The sequence below is a fragment of the Notamacropus eugenii genome, chromosome 5 (assembly GCF_028372415.1).
Source record: "Notamacropus eugenii isolate mMacEug1 chromosome 5, mMacEug1.pri_v2, whole genome shotgun sequence".
Taxonomy (NCBI): Eukaryota; Metazoa; Chordata; class Mammalia; order Diprotodontia; family Macropodidae; genus Notamacropus; species Notamacropus eugenii.
Genome location: NC_092876.1, coordinates 65,147,342 through 65,164,855, shown reverse-complemented (window position 1 = coordinate 65,164,855; position 17,514 = coordinate 65,147,342). Strand labels below are relative to the sequence as shown.

The 17,514-nt window shown below is 45.1% G+C and overlaps 1 protein-coding gene and 1 long non-coding RNA gene across 3 annotated transcripts in view; one reads left to right on the top strand and one right to left on the bottom strand.

The window, feature by feature from the left end:
- NCMAP (non-compact myelin associated protein) overlaps positions 1-12,750 on the bottom strand; it is a 43,162-nt gene extending 30,412 nt beyond the window's left edge. Inside the window, exon 1 of one of the 2 annotated variants that reach the window (XM_072609331.1) lies at positions 12,431-12,750. The gene's annotated coding sequence lies outside the window, so the exon portion shown is untranslated. The remainder of the gene's footprint in view (positions 1-12,430) is intronic. The other variant, XM_072609330.1, reaches the window with a different exon arrangement.
- Positions 12,097-15,150, top strand: LOC140504424 (uncharacterized). Its single transcript, XR_011967099.1, has 2 exons — positions 12,097-12,349; positions 14,930-15,150. It is a non-coding gene; the product is annotated as an uncharacterized lncRNA (long non-coding RNA).
- Positions 15,151-17,514: the final 2,364 nt, after the last annotated feature.

Here is a 17,514-nt window from a genome sequence, read left to right as displayed (position 1 = left end):
ATATCAGGACATAGAGTTGAGACTTGAGTTCTGGTTTGGCTCTGCTAAGAACTCATTGGGAAACCTCTTGCCACTTAACCTCTTTGCGTTTACTCCACTGTAGAACAGGGCTATTATTCATGCCACATCAATCTCATAGGGTTGGGTCAAGGCCCAAATAAGAGGATAGAAAGGTATATTCATGGAGGGGTGTACAATCTATGCATTACTTGCTGTCTTCCCACCTCACTCTCTCCTCCATCCTAGATTTCCTGAGAGGCTACCCCAAAGGATTGGGCAGAGTTGGACTGAAAGTGCCTGGCCAACACATACCTGGCATCATCAGGTTAGAACTGGAAAGGACCTTAGAAGTCACCTCATCTAACACCTTTATTGCACAGAGGAGGAAACTGAGGCCCAGTGTGCTTCAGTGGCTTGCCTGGGATCGCCAAGCTAGTAAGCAATAATGGGGCAAGAATCAAATCTAGTATCTCTAACTCCAAGTCCTGGGTTCTCTCCACTCTAAACACTCATCAACAGATCCTCTTCTAGCCGATGTCCACAGGGAACCCTGCAAAGCCTGGCTGGGAAGCCTGCTGGATGCTGGGGACAGTTTCATCTTATTATTACCTTAGGAACTTTAGAATATTTAAAAACTGCTCTAAGCTTGAGCTGCTAGAAGAGCATGGTAAGTAGCTCTAGGAAAAGGAGGCTTGGTTCTCTACTCCAGTGATTTTTCCCTGGGGCTGAGCAAAAATAGCAGTCTTTATCCTGAATGTTAGAACTAACCAGTTAACTGTATGTCTTGAGGAGTTCATCCCTCTGGACATCATTGCTTGACCTATAAAACTAGGAAGTTCTAATGACATGATCTTTGCAAAGGACCTGAAAACAGAGAATGTCAGACATAGAAAGAACCTGGAAGGGGACTTAGAACACAGGATGTCAGAGCTAAGAGGGTCTTTAGATACAGAATGTCAGAGCTGAGAGGGCCCTGAGAACACAAGATATCCGAACAAAACCTTCCCTCCAGCCTTTTCAGTCTTCTTACAAAATATTCCCCCTCACTTCCCCTTCCATTCAGTGATGCTGGCCTCTTGACCATTCAATGAACAATAGAGTCCATCTCCAGGCTCCAGGTTTTTCTCTGGCTGTCTCCTATGCCTGGAAAGCTTTCCCTCCTCCACTTCCTTTCAGTCCCAACTAAAATCCCACCTTCCACAGGAAGCTTTTCCAACACCTCGTAATTTCATTGTCTTCCCTCTTAAATATTTCCTCTTTATCCTCTCTACATCTTGTGTGGATATGGCCTCCTCCATTAGATTGCAAGCTCCTCCAGGGCAGGGCCTGTCCTTTGCCTCCATCCCCAGTGCTCAGCACAGTACCTGGCATACAGTAGATGCTTAATAAATGCTTACTGATGAACAGAAATGCCCAGGGGTGGGGTTGAGTAGAGAGGTTCATCCTAAAGACCTCAGCTCTGATAACTCAGGGGAATTTGCTTCTGATCCAGGACAGACTTGCTGACAAAAGCCTTACCATTTAAGATTTTTATTTGAGTCTTACAACAGTCCTGTGAGGTAGGTTCCGCTAGCATCACTACCCCCATGTTACAGATAAGGAAAATGAGGACTAAATCTGTTATTTGCCAGTTGTGAGATATTGGGCAAGTCCCTTCTTCCTCCTTTGGGCCTCAGTTTCTGTCTCTGTATAGGGAGGGGGTTGGCCTAGAGACCTCTGAGCCCCTTCTAGCTCTAGCCACAATGATCCTAGGGTCTTTCCCACTCACTAGGGAAACATTTAGTTCCTAGGAGTAGAAGACATTTTGATCAGACTCTAGATGGAGAAGGAGGAGTTGAGATGTGGAAGAAAAGACATTTGCTCATCTGATCACAGAAGAAAAGACAGTCACTCAGTCATGGTGGGGTGGGGAGGGGGGCTTCACAGATCCAGCTGGCTCGCCTCTGTCCAGACCCTTTTCCTGGGGCTTTGAGGTAGAAAGCTGAGCCTTGGTATCTATTGTGGGGGCTCCAGGGGCCTGAGAACAGGACTCAGCACTTGATCAAAACAGAAAGCAAGAAAGAGCTGGATCAGGCTCCTTAAGGGAAGCGTGGGTGTGAGGAGGGAGGGGGGAGGGAGGAAGATAGAGCAGGACGAAATTACCGGATCTGAGGGACATGAAGGACCCAGAGGAAGAAGCAGGAAGAGCCTCATGTTTCTCCTGGCTCTGGGAAGCATTCCCAACTGCAAAGCATGTCAAAGATTTTCCCTTGGGATCATTTGCTTGTCCTCCCAGACCCTAGAGGATCCCAGGATCATCAAATGTTAGAGGTAGAATGCCCTTAGAACATAAAATCATCACAGAGCTGAGAGGGCCCTAAAACACAGAATGTCAGAGCTGGTGGTGGGGGGTGGTATTAGAACACAGAAAGTCAGAGCTGGGAGGACCCTTAGAACAGAGAAAGTCAGAGCTGGGAGGGCCCTTAGAACAGAGAATGTCAGAGCTGGGAGAGCCCTTAGAACACAGGATGTCAGAGTTGGGAGGGCCCTTAGAACAGAGAATGTCAGAGCTGGGAGGGGTCTTAGAACACAGAAGGTCAGAACTAATTGGGCCCTTAGAACACAAAATATAGGGCTGGGAGATTCCATCTTGTCCAAACTCTTCATCACTTCCTCAAAACACAAGCTCTTTGGCTGGACGGTAGTTACCCTGGCTCCCTATCCTCATCCCCACTTCCCAGACATATTCCTCTAGGTCTTTTAAGAATAAGTTTATTGGTGCCTTTTGTTTTAATATCACGTTCATTTCCAAATGTACTCCCTTTACTCTCCTCTCCCCAGAAAGATTTCCCTGTTCAGCCAAATCTAACAGCACATGATACGTTTCTCACCTCCAGTTCCCTGCCTCTCCAGGAGAAGGAGGAAGGTGTGTTTTCCCCTCTCTCCTCTACCTTGGTCATTATAATGCCACAACCTTCTGTCTCTTTCACTATAGACACTGGCTTAGTTATTCAAGGAGTAGGATTAAAGGGGCTTTAGAGGTCAGCAAAAACATGGAAGCAAAACATTCCCTGCCCTCATGTAGCCCATGCTCCACTGGCTGGAAACCACAAAAAAATAAATACAAGACATATACAATATATATATAAAATAATTTCCAAGGAGGGGTGTAGAGAAGGAGCATGATGTAGGCCATCATCAACACAGACTTCTTGCAGGAAGCCCCACTGCAACCTGATCCCACAAGAAGGCACACCCCTGCTTCTTTCTAACTTAGAAGGGGAAAGTCTGCTCCAGGGCTTGAAGGATCCAGGCCATACTTGGACGTGGCAAGAGACGGCTGCCCTTGATGAATTCAGATCACCAGGTCCAGTTAGCTACATCTTTCAATCCTGAAAGAATTGGCAGGTGGGATTGTTGAACCAATGTCAATGATCTTTGAAAGATCATGGAAAATGGGAGAGCTACCAAAAGATTGGAGAAGGGCAAATGTCCTAATTTTGGGGGAGGGGGAGAAAGAAGAGGGATGGGGGGAAGGAGAAGGAGGAGGAAGAGGAAGAGGTGAGGAGGGGAGGAGGAGAGGAGGAGAGGGAGAGAGGGAGAGAGGGAGAGGGAGAGAGACAGAACAACATTTCATGCCAGACTGAATTTGCCAGCTGTTTGTTTTTGGGGGCGGGGAAGGGTTATTAAGGCAGTAGATCAGGAGGATGCATAAATAGAGTTTACCTAGATTTTAATAAAGGTTTTGATCTATTATCTTGTGCTATTCTTATGGAAAAGAGAGATCTGAACTAGACAATTTTCCAGTCTGAGAGATTTATTTAGACTCAAACTCAAGGAGTAGTCCAGTGGTTGGGTGTCCAGTGTCAGTGACACACAAGGTCTCCAATGGAGTATCCCAGGGATCTGTTTGGCCTAGTGTTCTTTTTCTTTTTTATCAGTGACATGGAAGATGGCTTGGCAAACTTGGGCTTGGCTTCTGGACAAATATCTTTTTTTCTCCCAACATTCATTTTTATAAGATTTTGAGTTTCAATTTTTTTCTCCCTCCCTCCCCTTTCCCTCCCTAAGACAGCAAGCAATCTGATATAGGCTATACATGTACAATCATATAAACACATTTCCACGTTAGTCATGTTGTGAAAAAGAATCGGAACAAAAGGGGAAATGCATAAGAAAAAAAACAACAAAGTGAAAAAAAGTCTGCTCATCAGATGGAACAAGGCTAGAATGGACACCTAATACACTGGATGATAGTCAAGATTCTAAAGGATCTTAACAGATTAGAACACTGGGCTGAAACTAAGATGAAATTCAATAGGAAAAAATGTAAAGTCTTGCACGTAGGTACAAAAGACCAAGCCCCAAAATATAAGATGGTAGAGAGGTACGGATAGACAGTCGCTGTTCCGAAAAGGATCTGGGAGGGGTTTGGTAGATCAAAAGCTCTTTATGAGTCAGTAGTGTGATATGTGTGCAATCCGAAGCTGCACTGGGTAGAGGGTCATAGCTTCTGAGGAACAGGAAGACAATAATCCCATTGTACTCTACGCTTGGCAGATCTCATTTCTGTAATACTGTGTTCAGTTCTGGGTGCTATAGTTTCGAAGCCATTGATAAGCTGAGAATGTCCAGTAGGATAGTGAAAGTATTGAATTCATGATATAGGAGCATTTTTTGAAGGAACCCAGCATGGTCAACCTGGAAAAATAAGATTCAGGGACACTGGGAGTGGGACATGATGGTTGTCTTCAAGTATTTGAAGGTCCATCATGCATCTGCTTTCTGACCCCAGAGGAAAGAACCAGGACCATTGGGTGGAAGTTGCAAAGAGTCAAACTTGGGCTTGGCTTCTGGACAAATATCTTTTTTTCTCCCAACATTCATTTTTGTAAGATTTTGAGTTTCAATTTTTTTCTCCCTCCCTCCCCTTTCCCTCCCTAAGAGAGCAAGCAATCTGATATAGGCTATACATGTACAATCATATGAACATATTTCCACATTAGTCATGTTGTGAAAAAGAATCAGAACAAAAGGGGAAATGCATAAGAAACAACAACAAAGTGAAAAAAAAGTCTGCTTCCATCTGCATTCAGACTCCATAGCTCTTTCTCTGGATGTGGTTAGCGTTTTCCATGATGAGTCTTTTGGAACTGTCTTGGATCATTGCATTGCTGAGAAGAGCTGGGTCTATCAAAGTTGGTCATCACACAATGTTGCCATTACTGTGTACAGTGTTCTCCTGGTTCTGCTCACTTCACTGAGTATCAGTTCATGTAAGTCTGCTGAACAAAACTCTTAACCATTAGAATTGTCTAAAAGTTTGACAAGGCTTGAGAGGTGATCAGTTCCCCCTTCTCAGAGGTCTTCAGAGACTGGATGACCATTTGTAAGGTACATTACAATGAGGATTCTTTTCATACATGAGTTGGACTAGAAGGGTTCCTTCCAACTCTCAAATTTTGGTATGTGATTTATTAAAGCATCTACAATGCACTAGGCACTAGGAATGAAAATGCCCCTCCTACCACCCCTCCTCCCCCAAAGGAAACAATCCACTCTCAAGGAATTTTCATTCTATTGAGACTATGTCATATTAATATGTGATGTAAGAAGTTTCTACCAAGAAAAATTTAACAGCCTGCAGGCAACCTCAACTCAATTCAGTGAGCATTTATTAAGCACCAGCATTGTGCTAGGTATTAGAGACACAGAGGCCAAAATGAAACTATCTCTACCTGTAAGGATCTTATTTATGCTGAGTGGGACACAGCATATACATATGTACATAAATACAAGATATTATGAGGTGGGAGAGTATTAATAATTGGGGAGGGTCAAGGTGGGGAGATCAGAGAAGGTTTCCCAGAGGGAACAAAATGTTATTCTTGTTTATTCTTCATTGTCAAAGAAGACCATGACATCAGGAAGGTGATGCCATGACTTGCAAGTGAATTGGATTTAAGTGAGGGAGAGATGCTCAAAGTCACCAGCCTCACTTTCTTTTCCAGAGCCATCTGGGGCCAGTGGCAAGATATAGATCAGGACAATTGGAGACAGCTCCTGGAGGCAAGATGAGCTGAATCTTGAAAGAAGCTAAAAGATTCTAGAAGCAGAGGTAATGACTGAATGCATGCATTCCAGGGATGGAGGTATAGGGGAGGATGGAGATGTTGGTGTACCTCAGGGAAGGAACACTGGCTCTAGAGTTAGTCAATCAAATAGCATTTATTAAATATCTACTGTGTGCCAGGTGCTGTGTGCTAAGCACAAGGGACACAAAGAAAGGCAAACAGCCCCTGCCCTCCAGGAGCTCCCAGCTGAACGAGAGAGACAATACGCAAACAACTACGTACAAACGATATACATATATAATGAATTCTGTTTTGGACATGTTAAGTTTGAGACATCCTATTCAAGATATCGACAGAGTGGAACTCAGGAGAGAGACTCAGGCTGGATAATGTGGCCCCTTCCTACCTATCCAGGCTTCTTACACTTTACCCTCCCCCGACCACTCCCCCCTCTCCACCCACCGCACACATACTTCTCAAGCCAGTGACACTGGCCTCTTTGTTTCATGAACCAGACTCTCCATCTCCCATCTCCGGGGGAGATGTCCCCCTGGCTGTCTCCCCGCCCCGACCCCCCACCCGACTGAGAGATCTGGAATTCTCTCCTTCCTCATCTGTCTCCTGTCTTCCCAGTATTCCTTCAAGTTTCTGCTAAAAATCTCACCTTTTCTGCTCCCCCTTAACACTAGGGCCTTCCCTCTGTGGATTCTCTCTTAATTTATCCTGCACATATTGGCACAGTAGATAGAGCAATGGGCCTGGTGTCAGGAAGTCCTGAGTTCAAATCTGAACCCAGTCACTTACTAGCTGTGTAATCCTGTTTGCCTCAGTTTCCTCATCTGTTAAATGAGGCAAACCTCTCCAGTATCTCTGCCAAGAGTAACTCAAATGTGGTCACCAAGATATGACTGAAAAACGACTGAACAAGAACAAAATGTGAAACAGCTTCTATGCTGGTGAGAAAAGTGCTTCACAAATAGTTATATGGACTACTCTTATTCGACCACAGGTTTGGAGCTGGACGGGACCTCAGAGTTTATCTGAGTCAATTCCTTCATTTTAGAGATGTGGGAACTAAGGCTTAAGGAGGAACAATAAGTCTGGAAAGGTAGGCAGGAAAAAATAAAAAGTATTTACTAAAGGCTTACTATAGTACAAGCATGGGACTAAGTGACTGGGTATATGAAAAGACAATTCCTGTCCTCAAGAAGCTTATCTTTAAAGGGGGAGACACACATAGAGGGGAGTGGTGGCTGGGAAGGGATGTTAGGGTTTAGAAAGGCAAGAAGATGGTGAAGGGGGCCAGTGGGAAGTAGGCTAACATATTCTTAGCTTGGTGGCCTTGATTTGATTATGATTTCTGGCCTGGGTATGATGGGAATGGGGATGAAGGTCACACGAGTACTAAACAGAGCTGGAATTGAAATGCAGTCCCCCATCTCCAAATACAGGGGTCCTTTTCAGTGTATCCTATTGCCTCCAGTTCACCATTGTGCCAAGGGCCAGGCCTCATCCCAGTAGATGCCCACTCTCCCAAGCAGGAATTGGTCCCTTGTAAAAGTTCCAGCACCTCCATGGGCCCCCTGCCTCCCTCAGCAGCACAACAGGTGCCAGGGAAACCAGCCATTCCCCAGATTGCTCAACAAACCAGGTGTGCACAGCCCAGCCAAAGAGGCCATGCAGGGGCAGCCAGAAAGGCCTGACTAAAGAACAGACCCCTCTGTTTCAGAGATTGGCAGAGCCTCCTGCTTCTTCCTCAGGCAAAACAGCAGCTAGCTTCCCCCGGGGACCTTGCAAACCACATGGAAGGCTCAGCTTCCCCAGCCTTCTCTCTAGTTCTGCTCCAAAGGATTGGGCTGGGCTGTGGGGCCCCTTCTTGACCAGTTTCCCCAGCTCAGGAATTCATGTGCTGCTTGGCAGGTACCTCGACACTGCCTCAGGAGCCTTGCTCCCTTTTTAACCCCTTCCCCAGATCAAGACTGCTCCAACAAGTAAACTTGGGCAAGTCATTTTCCATTTCTGAGTCTCAGTTTCTCAAAAAGTCACTGCTAAGTTTTCTTCAAACTCTACAGCCAATGATTCTCTTTGTATGTGGGATATCTGTCTAGCACCACCATAAAATAGTTAGGTTGATTATTTGCACAGATGATCTACCCTAAGGAGTTAACACTGAACAACTTCTTGGTGGAAGATTGAATACAATTCTTCTTGTAGTTGGTGACCAGGATTAAGGCTCAGAGGAGTAGGCTAGAGCTGACTTTAGAACCCCCAGCCCCCTCCCTAATGACACTGTCCCAAGATGCCTCTTCTGCAACGATCAGCCTCTGCCCCCACCCCAAGAGATTTCCAATTTGACTTGAGATAAGACAGAATGGGTGATAAATGGCCACTGAAAAGAGAGGTTTGGGATTTCAAATATTGCTTCCCCGTCAAACTCAGGAGTCCTGATCACCGGTCAAGGAGTTCCCAGAGAATTAGAGTATTGGAAAGAGCCTTGGAGATCATTTAGCCCAACCTGTTCATTTTGGAGATGAGCAAGAGGGAAAATGAGTAGCAGAAGGTTATCCGGAAAATGAGTAGCAGAAGGTTATCCAGCAAACTCGTAACAGAATGCCAGGATAAATTCCTAAGGAATACTGCCTCCTCTTTCCCTTTTATCTTCCCTTCAAGCCATCCTCCCCTACTCTTCTTCTAAACTCTGCTCCTCACTAATCCAAGCTGCTGTATGACTTGGGACTAGTCATTCGTTCTCCTCCAGACCTCATTTTTCTCATCCTGTAAAAGAACAGACCTGTATCTGTCAATTCTATCTCTGTATCATCACTATTTAGCACAATGCCTGGCACTCAGTCAATAAATATTTATTTAGCGTCTACTGTGTGTTGGGCATGAATGAATGATTTTGATTGATGGCTGATCAGCTATGACCTCAAATTCCCTTCTAGCTCCCAAAGTCTGTTCTCTGATTCTAAGTGACTTGATCCATCTAAGTGAGCCAAAGCAGGACTGTACAGCAAGAACTCAGTAAGGATTAAAGCCTCCAATACCTTCGCCTGAGGTTCTATGACCCTAAGGGAGGGAGGGAGAGCATGGGAGGGGCTGTTGACACCTTGGCCTTGACAATGCATTTGTACCTTTTGTGTCATGCATTACTGTATATTTAGAGTTTCTGGAGGATGTGCAATATTCCTTTACTTTTGCTACCTAAACTTCATCAGGAAGTAGACACAGTAGGCACTTGCTGCTGTTTGTCCTTCATTCTTGAAGAAGACCATGACATCAGGGAGGTGATGCTTATGATGTGCAAGTGAATTGGATTTAAGTGAGGCAGGGCTGTGCAAAATCACCAGCCTCACTTTGTCCTCCTGAGCTATCTGGATCCAGTGGCAAGAAATAGATCAGGACGACTGGAGATGGCCCTGCATACTGTATATTGAATGAATGAGCAAGCAAGCATTATTAAGTGCTTACTCTGTGCCCAAAACTGCCAAAATCAAGACAGTTTTTCAAGGAGGTTATATTTTAACAGATAGCAATAATACATATAAGGGACTGGTGACCAGAGAAGAGTGTTTTAGACTGGAAGTCACAAGGGATGGTGAGTGAAGAACATAAAGGAGTCGATCAACTTTTACTGCTTTTAACTGAAAGAGCTCAGCCTGCAAGGGTGATGGCAGAACTCAGAGCCCAGGCCAGTGGAGAAGGCTTGGATATTAAAACACACACACATACACACACACACACACACATACACACATATGTGTGTGTGTGTGTGTGTGTGTATGTGTGTGTGTGTGTGTGAGAGAGAGAGAGAGAGAGAGAGAGAGAGAGAGAAAGCAGATTTGCAAATGCCTCACTGAGTATCTGAGTGATTTCCAACACAGTGACATACTAGCTGAGGTCTATGTTAACCCTGTGGTTGAACTGTTAGCTACCGCCTTCCCTTATCTCTGAGCCCTCCCTGGTACCAACCACTCACCTAAAGAGAGGGAAGAGGGTATGCGAATGGAGTGAGGAAGTGGGCAGAAGGGGAGGTAGACAGCCAGCAGTGGGGATATCAGGGTCTTCCTCTCCCATAGGTGATCTGTTTCTGAATCCTAGAAGGTTAGAGTCAGTAGGGACCTTAGAAATCCTCTATTTATGCCCCATATCCTACCCAGAAGCCTTCTCTTTAACATTCTAGGCAAATGGTCAGACAGCCTCAGCTGTGGGAGCAAAAATACAGGATTTGGAGACAGATCACCTAGACCTGTTTGCCCTCTAGTTTTTACTTGGGTGACTTTGGGTAAGTCATTTCCCTTCGTTGACCCTCAGTTTGTTTAGTTATTTCAGTCACATGTCTGACCCCTTATGGAGGGTTTTCTTGGCAAAGATGTGGGAGTGATTTGCCATTTCCTTCTCCAGCTCATTTGACAGATGAAGAAACTGAGGCAAACAGGGTTAAGTGACTTGCCCAGGATCACACAGCTAGGAAGTTTCTGAAGATGGATTTGAATTCAGATCTTCCTGACTCCAGGCTCAGCACTGCCCAGTCTACTCTTCTATAAAAATGGGGGAAGGGGGAAGAGGGGAGAGTTTGGGTCTGATGAGCTACAAGGAGTTTTCTCACCATAGTGTTATAATGTAAACATTCTAGTGATGGGCAGCTCTCCAGTGATCAACACTAGCGGTTACTATCGTTTCCAAAATTTCTTAGGGTGTAGTAAGATGGGCTTTATACTCTCAATAGACTAAGATTTCATTGGCACAGGCAACTTCTAATAGAAGAAACTCCCAAGGACCAGCGGCTGCTTTGCAATCTATAGTTTTAGAGAATGCCTTGGTGCAAGGGATCAGGACACTGACCCAAGATCATCTAGGCAATCTTTAAGGGAATTTCCACTCACTCCGAGATCTTTCTCCTTCCCAAGCTGGTTCCCTGTCTTGATATGCTGCCTCCCCCATCCCCGTCTTCCTGGGCTTCATTAGATTTATTCTCAGGTCTTCCGAGCTAGGACAGATTTCAAAACAGATTGTCAGAGCTGGAAGTGGTTTCAATATCAAAGCATCAAAGGTTAGGGCTGAAAAGAACCTTAAAAAACCATTGAATGTCAGAGCTGAAAGAGTCTGACAGGATGTCAGAGCTGGAAAGGGACCTTAGAATGTAGAATGCGTTGGGAAAAGACCTTATAACATAGAATAGTAAGAGTTGTAATCTGGTTCAACTCCCTGACTCAAAGATTTCACAGGAGACTACCAACAGAGTATGTACTAGAATGCAGCTGAATTCAGGCCTTAGAATCCAGACTTGCCTCCTGCACTCTTTCTTCTACCCAAGAGAACTCACTCTTGCAAGGGTTTTGTCAAATGGAGGAGTGGCACAGAGGGTCAAAGCACCGGACCCAGAGTCAGGAAGACTCCTCTTCCTGAGTTCAAATTCATCCTCAGATACTTACTAGCTGTGTGACCCTGGGCAAATCACTTAACCCTGCTTGCCTCAGTTTCCTCATCTGTAAAATGAGCTGGAGAAGTATAAGACAAACCACTCCAGTGTCTTTGCCAAGAAAACCCCAAATGGAATAGGAGAAGACTGAAACAAAGGCAGGGAAACAAAGTATCTTTATCCCCACTGTACAGAGATCAAGGAGGCCCAGAGAAATGAGGGGGAAGCTTGACTGAATTCAGGTCTTCCTGACTACTACTGTGTCCTAATCAACAAAATGAGAATCCTATCAGCCCTCATACCTGTTACCAGGAGCACAAAGATAGAAGATTATTAGCTCACCTGGTAGCTACTTCCTACCTAAGTGTTTGGGGACGAATTAATGCACCATTCGGGACCTGTCTCCTCATCTGAAAAAGGAAGGAGTTGGGCCAGATCAGGGTCCCTTCCAGAGATGTGGGATTCTACTACGGACATAATAAGGACCTATGAGAAGTACATGCCTTACTTTGGGGCTCATTATTATTAAATGAATGCTAGTTCCAAGCCCCATACAAAACAAAGACAGGCAGTAATCAAACAGTCCCGGCTCTCCAGCAGTAGGATCGCGACTGCCATCTCCCAATCCGATCCTTGGAGGATTCTTTTGGGGGTTAAGGGCAGAGACCCAGGATAAAGGAAAGACAAAGGTCAAGTCTAAAAGGAAAAAAAAAGGCTCGAAGTCCCAAAGGAAGGAGCAATTGACCACTCCCTTCCAACTTTCTCCCCTGGCCCACGTCCTCTGGTCCCTGGCCCAGGTGGACTCGCCCAGGCTGCCTCTGGGACTCTGCTCTCTGCCCATCCAGACTCCGAGGGAGCCAGGCAGCCCCCAGAGGTACGCGCACCGATGCCCACCGAGGTCTGCTGGCAGAGACCTCTCCCTGCCCGCGCCCGCGCCCGCTGGCGAAGACCTTACCTTGTCTGGCCGCGGGCCCCGCTCACAAACTCCCTGCCCGGGCTTTCATCGCTGCCCCGTGTTCTCCGTAGGCTCGGTCCCGGAGCTTTGGGCTCAGTACCCTCGGTTTCTGGGCTCCGACGCTCCGGGCTTGGCGTTCCTCACCCAAATCCCACCCCAGCCCTACTGTCCTGCCCACTAGCCGGGTCTCAGCGCAGGTGATCCCCCTAAGGGGAGGGCTCACTGGGACCGCGCCCCCTCCTCCTGCCCCACGCTCCGAGCGAGGCAGTCCCAGGCTGCCCGGCTGCGCCAGGTGCCCAAGGGGTCCGCAGTGCGCGGAGCCGTGGCGCCTCCCCATGGCCACCTGACTACTCTCACCCTGCCGGGCCTTTCCCCACCCCTAACTCCGCATCTTGAGGCTCGAGTCCTCCAGCTCCGGCAAAGTGTCTTGTCTCTGACTTCTTCCTGACTTAAAAATAGGGATCGTAGACTTCAGAACTCGAACGGGATCATCTGGTGCAACATCCCTTTTAGGGCTGGATTCCCCAGTTTACGGAGGAAGCTGAGCCCAGAGCAGTCGAGGTCACAGAGGCAGTAAGAGCTGAGACACTCAAATCCTTTGTCTCCAAACCCAGCCCCAAGATAGCAATAGCCCGCTTATCTGAAAGGGAGGTGATGAAAAATGCTTTGTAAATCTTGGAGCTCTCCGTGTTGTCTGGTGGTGTGATCTCAGTCCCATGTGAGAGATGGATGGGGGAGAGTCAGAGGGTCGAAGCCTGATTTTTTTTAATCAAATTTTTTTGGAAGGGGGATGGCAAGGGAATTGGGATTAAGTGACTTGCCCAAGGTCACACAGCTAGTAAATGTCAAGTGTCTGAGGTCAAATTTGAACTCAGGTCCTCCTGATCTCAGGGCTGCTGCTGCTACATTTACTGTGCCACCTAGCTGCCCCACGAAGCCTAATTCTTCTACTTATTTTGAGGATGACTTTTGAGTAAGTCACTTGGCCTGTAAAATGAGAGCTAGCACGAGATGACCTCTAACGTTCCCTCCAGCCCTGAATCTCTGACCCTGAGGAACAGAGAGGAGGCCAGGGTCACTGGACCACAGAGCATTTCAATCAATCAACCAAAAAATGTTTATTAAGAATTTACTATGTGCAAGGCAGGGGCAGCACCGTGGAGAGAGTACCCAGCAGGGAGTCAGAAAGACCTCAGTTTAAATTTGGCTTCACATACTTACTAGCTGTGTGACCCTTGGCAAGTCACTTAACCTGGTGTGCCTCAGTTTTCTCATCTATAAAATGAGCTGGAGAAGGAAATGGCAAACCACTCCAGTATCTTTGCCAAGAAAACCTCAAATGGGGTCACAAAGAATTGGACACGACTGAACAACAACAAAATGTAGTAGACATCAGGCTAAGTACTGGAGATACAAAAAAAAGGCAAAAGACAGTACCTGCCTTCAAGGAGCTATTTGGAAGGGGGTAAGGTGTTGGCAGACTAGAAAAGTAAGAAGGGGCCAGGTGGAAGTTCAAACCCAACAGGGATGGGAAACCACTAGAGTTTATGGGGAGAGGGGAGGTTTACAGTCAGACCTATGCTTTAGGAGTCACTTAGGTACCTGAATGGAAGAAAGACTGGAATGGGGAAATATGTGATTCTGGGAGACTAACCAGCAGGTTTTTACAATGGTCTAGATGTGAAATAATGAACTTCCACCAGGGTGGTAGCTGCATTAGAGAGAGAAGGAGGCATATAGGGGGGAAATGTTTTGAAGGTAAAATCAGCAGGATTTGGCAACAAATTGGATATGGGGAGATGAGAGTAAGGAGTAGATAGCACCCTGGGGGACTGGGAGGATAGTGATGCCCTCCGCAGCAGGAAGAAAGTTAGGAAGAGGGGAAGTTTGGGGGGAAAGATCATGAGTTCAGCTTTGGCCATGTTGAGTTTAAGAAGTTTTTCAATAAATGTTCACCATTCATTACTAATAATGGTAATTTCAACAGCAATCCTACTCAAACAAGGCAGTGAACTGAAATACTATTTTTTAAAAAGCAAGATGATGAAGCATGTTTTTATCATTCTTTTCTGACAATGTAGTTCCAAGGGTCCGAGCTTTAATTTTAAGCAATACCACTACACAGCAATCATTATATTGAAATCAATGCAACATATCCTAGCATAAATATCTTTTGTTTTTTACAAATTAATTTGTTCCTCCCCCCTCTACCCCAACATCGAGCAAATTAAAAAAATAAAACAAAATTCAGCTAAAGCCCTCAAATATATAGCTGCGTGCAATTCCCACATTGGTCATGTCCAAAAATGTATGTCTCTGCATTTTAAATTCATTACCTCTCTGTCAGAGAGTGAGCAGTGTTTAATCTCCGTGTTTTGGACTCCTGACTTATCACTGAGTTGATCAGAGCACTAGACTCTTTCAAAGTTGTTTTTCTCTATAATGTTACTATTATTATAAAGCTGTCCTCTTAATTCTATTCAATTCATTTCTCAGCAGGACAAGAGGTCTTTCCTGTTTCTCCAAAAAGCAGAAATGGAAGAAACATCACCAAACGATAGAAACTGAATGTGACAACATGACAAAAATAAGTTTGGTTTCAAAGAAAAAAATGTGAGAAGACATCTACTGAAGTGGGGTCCAGGGGTGTGGAACGCTGCATACAATCTGACTTTTTCTGATGTGTTGACCAATTTGGACAATTAAAAAAAATTCTTTGTTATAAGGGAAAGTTCTCTGGTATATAAGGAGAAGTTTAGGCAATGTAAAAAACAAAAGATATTTATATAAACCTATTTTTAAAAAGTACTGTGTATTAGATTGCTTACCATCTCAGAGAGGATGGTGGAGAGTGAGGGAGAGAGAAAATATGGAATTCAAAACTTAAAAGAAAACAATGAATGTTAAAAATTGGTTTTCATACAACTGGGGGGAAATAAAATACTATTAAAAGGAGAAAGAAAAAAAGAATTCTAAGGATGACAGAGGCCTGCTGGTCCAAGCCCCTCTTTTTATAGATGAAGAAACAAAAACCCAAAAAGGAGGAAAGAGTAACTGGGTTAGTTTTGAATAGAAAGCTTATTATGCCCGAGTTAATGCTTTTGTCAGTATATCTCACTGCCCCTCTTCCTTTGACCTCTCAAACCTTCAGTTTTCTAATCTATAAAGTGGGGATAATTAACTTTGTACTTCTGACCTTGCAGGGTTATTGTAGGGGAGATTTAGGAAGGTGGAGGAGACTGGGGTCCAGACCTGATGATTCTTCAACATGGGGAATTCTGGTCATGAAACCTTCCCTTCCTCAACTGTCCTAGAGAGTTCCCTGGGGCATTAGAAGGTGAAGTTATCTTTCCTGTGGTTACATGGTATCAGAGGCAAAACCAAGGCCATATCTGCTACACCATGAAATCATTATTGAAATTTGTTTAATCGTCTTTCACCCATTTGAGGGTTTTTGGCAAAGATATTGGAGTGGTTTGCCATTTCTTTCTCCAGCTCATTTCACAGATGAGGAAACTGAGGCAAACAAGGTTAAGTGAGTTGCCCAGATTCACACAGCTAGGAAGACTCTGAGGCCACATTTGAACTCCGGTCTTTCGGACTTTAGGCCCGGCACTCTATTCATTTCACCACCTAACTGCTGTGTGTGTGTGTGTGTGTGTGTGTGTGTGTGTGTGTGTGTGTGTGAACATATGTGAGTGTATCATTAAAATAATGTGTATATAACTGTTTTAGAGCTCCCACATGGCCAGTGAGAGCAGGTAAGGAATATCTGTGAGCTCTGTACAAATACACGTGATGTATTTAAAACCTTAAAATGCAACAGAAATATTTACTAGAATGACTTGACCTTCACCACGATCCTGTAAAGTAGATAGGCAAGGATTGTTCCCAGTTTAAGTCAAAGAAGCTGAGGCCCAGAGGAAGTGACTAATCCAAGAACTGACAGCTGGGTTAGAACTGGATCTAAGATTTCAGATTTCTCATCCAGTTCTCTTTATGATCAAATTCTCTCTTTCTGAGACTTGGGGAGAAAAGAAAACAAAACAAAAAACCTCTTTCCCAAAAGCAAGAAAGTCATCAGAGAACTATTTACTACTACAAATGGAGTCATGAAGAGTTGGACAAGACAGAATTGAAACCCTCCCCCAACACTTTCTCTAACCTAAATCCACCATGTTGGGTCCTGTATGTTGGAAGATTAAAGGGTTCCTGAGTCTCTATGGAAAATGCCCAGATCCATTCTTTGGTTGGGACTTTTCCTGCCCTCTTCTCTTATTAGCTTGTTCTGACTCAGCCTTGGGAGTTGAAGTCTTTATCTCAATTCTGGTCGCTAGTTCCCTGGTCCTCCACCTGAAGCTTTAATCTGTTGTTTACCTTCGTTCTAGGAAGTTGCTGGGGAAACCAGCTAAATGACACGTAGGATTAGAATGCAGTTTCAGGGTAGGGAAGCAGCAGCATTGAGAGCCAGGAAAACTGAGAAACCCAAGACTAGGCTGGATTAACCCCAAACAAAAACCGAGTTGGGGAAAACTGTAGCTAGAGGCAGATGGGCTAGCAAGTAGATCCCCTGACCCCATTCCCCACAATGGAAGGGGAGTGCCTGGGGTGTAATTCAATGGAGGATCTAATCTTTAGGTGACTTGGCTTAGTCTACATGGTTCCTGTTTGACATCTGGTGTCAAGGACAAATAGATTATCATTTCCTCTATGCTGAGAAAACCTCAAACTTGTAGTACTTTACTTATTAAGCACTTGTAATGTACCAAGCACTGTGCTAAGTGTTGGGGATACAAATAAAAAAGGAAAAGACAGTCCCTTTTCTCAATGAACTCATATTCTAAGTAGGGGAGACAATGCATATGGTAGGGTTAAACTGTAAGGCTAATGGATGGGCCCCACAGTCCCAAGGGTGCTGCTGGAGGGAAGATGTCAAAGTTCAGGGATTCTTAAGGGGTATTGGCAGATCAGATAGCAATACCTGGGGAGGGGGAGGTTGGGGTGTTGTGCCAAGATGCAAATGGAAGGTTCTTCTGCCCTTCTGGTTGGACATTACCTCTTCCCTGCCCCCATCCCTCTGGAAG